Consider the following 6,747-nt stretch of genomic DNA (forward strand, 5'->3'; position numbering starts at 1 on the left):
GTCCAGTTTCATGCAATCCTTCCTCACCATTATTTCCTTCCATTTTCATATCCTTGGAATGGGGCATTGTTGGTCACTCATTTGAAATATGGTTCTTGGTTCCCCATTATCTGACACTATATCCATTGGTCATCCATATTATTCCTCCATTCATATATCTACCCAACCTTCCTATCCATCTACATACCATGGCTCTCCCTTGTCATTGGTCTCAATCCATCCTATTCCACATTCATTCACTTCTATCCATTCATTCATATCAAATTCAATCCACATCTTCCACATTCATTCATGTCTATTCCACAATCATTCAATCAATTCATTTATCCTCTAATCTCATCATATTCTCTTCTTCCAATCACTTCATTCACATCATTTCCATAATCAATTCCTTCATTCTATTTGCATCTACCTTGATCAAATTTCTAGTCTTCCAGTCAACACATTTTCCTCTAACAGAATATATTCATAATCGATTCCTTCCATTCCATTCCAATTCAATTCATCTATTATCTCATCTTATCTTATCCATATTCTTATTACACTAATCTTCCATCCATAAAACCAACCTCTTCAAATAGTGATTGCAAACAAGCTTACACAAATTCACATTTAGACTCAATGATTTGAGAACATCATTCCTTTTACTGTCACTGCTAGCAACCAATCACAAATATCTCATTTCAATTCAATCAATCAATCAGTTTTTGCCTTACAGTATGAATCCTTCCTACACGGGCTTAACAAATTTAACAAATTTATCAAGTTCATGGCAAGCATGGTGAATTGAATGACTACTTAGTCATAATGTCTTCTTGTTAATTTTATCTTTGTGTGTCAGTGATAGCCTCCCCAGTGTGCCTCGATCTTCCATATCCTGGTATCATTTGAACGGCTTATCCTGATTACACATGTTATTTTGCAATATGATCTATTTTCATGATTCTTTAGCACATCTATGTGAGTTTCAAGTTATGTTAATGCATTTCTCACTAGGGGCAACGAGTTAGCACACTTTCCACCAAGCTCCTTAAAAAGACTTTGGGTGTGCCCAGACCTCTCCAGTGTATATATGTCATTTGTTCCCTCATGACTCTGAAACTTGCATCCATTGTGTAAAGAGTCTAATATACGCAAAGGAATCTTGTCATCTATGCTTCTATAGCATTTGGTGCATAACTCCTCTTGCAACATTAAAATAAGGTTTTCTCTCCATATGAACACAATTGAATCTCTTGCATTCATGTAGTTAAGTTGCATTTAGATTATCATTTTCCATCATCCTTCTCCTTTGTCGTTGTCACCAGTTCTCTCCTATCTTCTCTAGGGAAACCTGTATTTTCTTTGATATGATGCCGTGCCGACATCACATCAAAGAGGGGCAAAATGTATACACTAAAAATTGTCCTAAATGACTATATTGATCTAATTAATACTAGTCACATTCCTCTACTTATTTAATTAAATTATTTTAATTAAATAAGTTCATTTTTGTCTAAGTATTTAAATTTAATTTAAATACTTCTTAGCTCTAATGTGTTAATTTAAATTAACACATGATTCTCCACGTATTCCTTTTTTAAATAAATTTTATTTATTTAAAATCCTCCATATTCCCATTAATTCTTCTAGACCTTGATTAAATTAAAATTTTATTTAATTTAATCTTTATTCAAACTGCATAGAAGTATGTGCATTCATACGAGTTGTCATCACATCTTTTAAGCACATGTTGTCTACACCATAGGAATCTTCTACACACACATGCTATCTCATCAGTCTTATCTATCTATCTAGAATGTGAGATAAGGTGCTTAGCTGTCAATTCTTATCCTTATCTCCTGTGCTTAGTTGTCAATTCTTATCCTTATCTCTTAGTGGTTTCTAAGCACATTCTAGATGCTTCCTCCATCCACTTTAAATAGACATCTTGTCTCAAGCTTTCGAGACGAGACGAGAAGCACGAGAAGAATGGCCTGATACTGGCTGGGTTAGGAGTCATTAGAGGTCCATTAGAATTTCTTATCATTGCATCATCATTCTATTATTTTGATTTCTCATATCATCTAGTCTAGGTATATATTTCATCATTCCATTTGCATTCACACATCCAAGAGATTCATCCATTATTGTGTTCCTAAGAGCATATTGAACATACTTTCCATTGTTATGTTCATAGTTTGAGGTTTGCATAATCTTGGTTACAATTTTATGCAACACACAATGATTAGAGAGTAATAGTAAGGCTTGATCTGATAACAACTTACAACTTCATTTGCAAATTACAAATCTTTATTTTAGTCCTCTATTTTTCTTGGCTTTCACACTCTTCAGCTCTGATAGCTTGTTCACCCTTCAAGCATCCATACCCTTAAGCCTTCTTGTTTTTTTTGCCAATACAATCTCTTCTCTTACGTCACCGAATGATGTGAATACCCTAAACTCCTTGACTTCCTTACGTTCTCACACATCAACTCTTGCTTCTGACCATTCATCTCTATAAATAGAGAATTAAGAAATTTTTTTTCATCCTCCATTGTCCATTATAGGGTTAGGATAGATTAGATAGGATTTAGTGAATCTAACCCTCATTTCATTTCATTCCCTTCAAGAAACTTCTCCTTCAATCCTCTTTGAATTCACCTCAAAATAGTTTATCTTGAATTTTGTGCCACTAGCTCATCAAGCTTATCTTCCACACAATTCACATAATCCAAGAAATCAAACTTGTCAGCTCAAATTCATCGAATTCTTGATCTTTCTCATAATGCTAACACTCGGCATTAACTGGCTTCTGATGCTTGGCACATACTACATTGTTTGGCATCGACTATCAAAACACTTAGCACAAACTAAAGTTTATTGGTGCTCAGCATCAACTAAACTTAACTTGGCTTACACTGATTTTCTTGGCTCCACCTGATTTTTTTCTTAGCTTGCACTAACTTTTCTCAACACCTACTATCCACTCAGTCAAACTTGGTAGAAAAACTTAATTTAATTTGTTCTTCTAAACATACTTAGTGTAACCAACCTTTGTTACCTTAAGTAGATTATCAATGCACTATAATATCATTGTCTTAATTGATTCTTGTACTCCTTTTCATATCATAACTCAACCTTTCCTCTAGGTGCTATTGTTACCTAATTTATTCAAATCCTCTTCATCAATCAAACAAATTATAGTACTTAAATCATATAAGAAACTGTCTTACCAGCAAGTAGTAGGTTTGACATTGGTGAAAAAAAAATGAATGAAACAAATTTATCATACTTATATCAATCTATTTTCAACATTTCCTATAATTGGTTTCTTCAAGTATATTTAAATGAATATTTATCAAGAACTGTATCATGTGGAATCATGGAAAATGACAATCAGAGCTGCTAGTTACAATAATTTAATTAGCTTGGAGAGTGAGTTAAAAGAGCTTATTAACACATCTTTCAAATTCTACGATTCGGGTGATCTTCATAAAAGACTCAATTCTCAACCTATTCACCCAATTACTCAAAATCTTAAAGAAAGAAGACTAGTTGGAGCAACTAGTTTTCCAATGGAAATTCTTGCACCTAAGCTAGTGAAGGAATGCATAAAGAGATACAACCAAAAAACAAAGTAGATTTTGTTTCCCAATCAATCTATTCTCATCTCAATCAACAATGCACTAATGTAGGTTGAATTTGGTATTCCTATGAAGGAGCAGTATTGTGGTGTTGATTTTGGATCTTCCATGTCTATGTTCAATGAGAAAATGATCCTTAGATAGGAAGATATGTAGAGGACATGGTTCCTGACTAGGTGCTCAAAGAAGAGAAAAATGTCAAACACCCTATTTGGCACGAAAGTAAAAAGAGAGATTGTGGATATCCTTGCACTCCTCCTTAGATTCAAAGAAAAGGAGAAGATTTTGAAGTTCATTGAGCACCACTTCTTCCTAGTACAAGCAATACATGTTGAGGATATGTAGATCGACTGGGCACAGATCATCTATGATGAGTTAGCCTTGTGGTTGAATTTAGCCAAAGGATTCAAGTAGTTCTATGAATCCTCATATCTTATGCATTAGAAACTCAAAACTTATGGCCTCACCTCCCTAGCATCCTGAACTATGATGAGTGCACCAAAATATATGAATTTTACCCACATTTGTAGCTATAGAGAAGTTATGATGAGTATGTGGAGTTTAATGATGCCTTCACAATGAGACTATGCCAAGAATTGCAAGGATGCCCTCAAAGGAGATTTTCACCAAAGGAAATTTCATGCATAAGCCAATTTGGATGCACATTTATCTAGTTTCCAAGCTTCTCGTGTTTACAAATAGGAGCTTACGATGACTTTCCTAAGAGGTTGTCGAGGTATCCAGAAGACAAGGTGGTTTTAGTTGAACTGTGTCAATAGATCCTTGAAGTGAACATGTTGTGTTCTAATGTGAAGAAGATTGTTGGGAATCCCTTTCCTATTGTGGTTGCTCAATATTCATGTTCTTCTAGATCAGATGCACATAATTTGGTAAAGAGCTTTGAAAGAAACATTAAATTGTTGTACTATGAGGTACTTAGGTCTCAATATGATCCAATTAACTTTGTAAGAGATAACTTGAAGTTGGGATATACCTACAGGCATGTTTTAGATATTGAAGACTTCTGGTCTAGGTGTCTTAACAAGCACCAAAATTGGGAGAGGTTTTGGTCATTGTTAACCATTAATGAGATTAAATTTTATAATGATTTTGTTGATATTTCTATCCTTGCAGATGATGGAGCCTACTTGCACCCCACATATTACAAGAAGATCAAATGCACCCCAATTTTGTCTACCCCACCTATGAATCTAGTTATTGACACTATGGAGGTTCTTATATAGGGGATAATCAAGAGAAAAGACAAATGGATGGAATAGACCCAAGTGAGGAAGAAGAGGATTGGAAACACTGGTTCTACAGGTGGAGTATCAAATGAAGTTTCCTAGTCAATCATAGCAACAAAAGCATAAGTACTACATTGACATTTGCAAGGCCACTATAGTCCATTGACCAAGGTGGAGACCATCCTCTAGAAAAGAATGTGCCACTCACTCCTACCCATGAAGCTAGCTCTCTTCTAAACATCAAGAAGGCTAAGGAGAAGTAAGATGATAAGGATAAGGGGAAATACTAAGAAAAATTAGTTTCCAAGCCATCTTCCCCTATCCAAGTCATCAATTTGGATAGCAACACTAACCCCATGGATGGCCAGGAACAAGATGCATCTTAGTAAGGGGATACCTTATCCCTTTTGGTAACTGAGGTAGATGCCTTCCCTGTTGCTTCTCAGAGAAAGCCAACTCCATTAATCCTAAGGAAGCCATTTGATCCTACTGCATTGTAATCTACTATCAATGTCCTTTCTATAGAGTCATAGCTCAAAGAGACCATTGATAGGAAGAAGAGGAGATATGAGGAAGTAGCTTCATCGATGTATTTGATCACATAAGTCACCTCCTCTCAGTCATCCAAGAAGATGAAGTAGAAGACAATTGCTACATTGGCTATGGCTTCAACAACTGGCCATATGCTAGTTGATATTTTTGAGTCATAGAAAGAAGGAAAATTTAATGAGCTCTCAAAATATTATTTCCATATTAGAATGGTAGATCTTGACATCCTAGTTCACAACTCTATGTTGAACATGTGGAAGTCTAACAATGAGAAAATTGAAGATAAGTTGGAAGATCTTAGAGTAGAGAAGGAAATTATGAAATCCTCAAATAGAAAATTTGTGGAAAGCATAAGGTTTGCACTAGGGAGCACTTTTTCAACTCAATTTGACATGAATGCAAAGGAGAATAAAAAGATACTCCTAAAGTTGCAACAAGAAAGGCAATTTAGGTAGGTTGGTTGAGCATGGGTAGATCAGATCAAGGCTTAAGGTCCCTTACTAGTAGAAAACCTGAGAACCCTAGTGTTGGGTGCTCACAAGCTTAGATAAGTAGCTTCAAATCATCAAGAAACCATATAGAAGGTAGCAGACAAGCTGACAGAGAAATTAACCCTTCTACAAGAAGTAATAGACATGAAGAAAAATGTGGTCATTGCTCATGGGATCCTTAATATAGGCAAGGAGTTACTGTGTCACTAGAAATAGTGATATTGAGGCCTAAAATAACCTATCTCATTTTTGAGAGATTACATTCTGTTTGGATTCAGCACAGCGATTTTGCTCGATGCCAAAACTCGCAGTGTGCCTCAGTTCATAGGTTCACCGCAACATAACTTTGAAACTGCTTATCTTGGCATCAAATCGTCAGTGCCATTAGCTCCAGATGGGTGGGTGAACCCTAATCACACCCTTGTTCTGTCCATGGAGACCATCCATCATTTGCGACCACCCCGTACCGAGGAGTCTCCAAGGTGCTCTAAGTGCATTTCGAGGTTGATCTTTCGATGGTCATAACTCAAAGCTCACAAGGGCTATCGATGAACTGTCAAATGCTACAGGACAGTGATACTAAGGCCTAAAATAACCTATCTCTTTTTTGAGAGATCACATTCCATTTAGATATGGCATAGCGATCTCGCTTGATGCCAAAACTTGCAGTGTGCCTCAGTTCATAGGTGCACCACAACGTAACATTGAAACCACTAATCTTGGCATTGAATTATTATTGCCATTAGCTCTGGATGGGTGGGTAAACCCTAGCCACACCCTTTTTTTGACCATAGAGACCATCCATCATTTGTGGCCACCTTGTACCAAGGATTC

This window comes from Cupressus sempervirens, chromosome 5 (genome assembly GCF_028749045.1).
Source record: "Cupressus sempervirens isolate cs-2001-9-10 chromosome 5, ASM2874904v1, whole genome shotgun sequence".
In the NCBI taxonomy this organism is placed as follows: domain Eukaryota; kingdom Viridiplantae; phylum Streptophyta; class Pinopsida; order Cupressales; family Cupressaceae; genus Cupressus; species Cupressus sempervirens.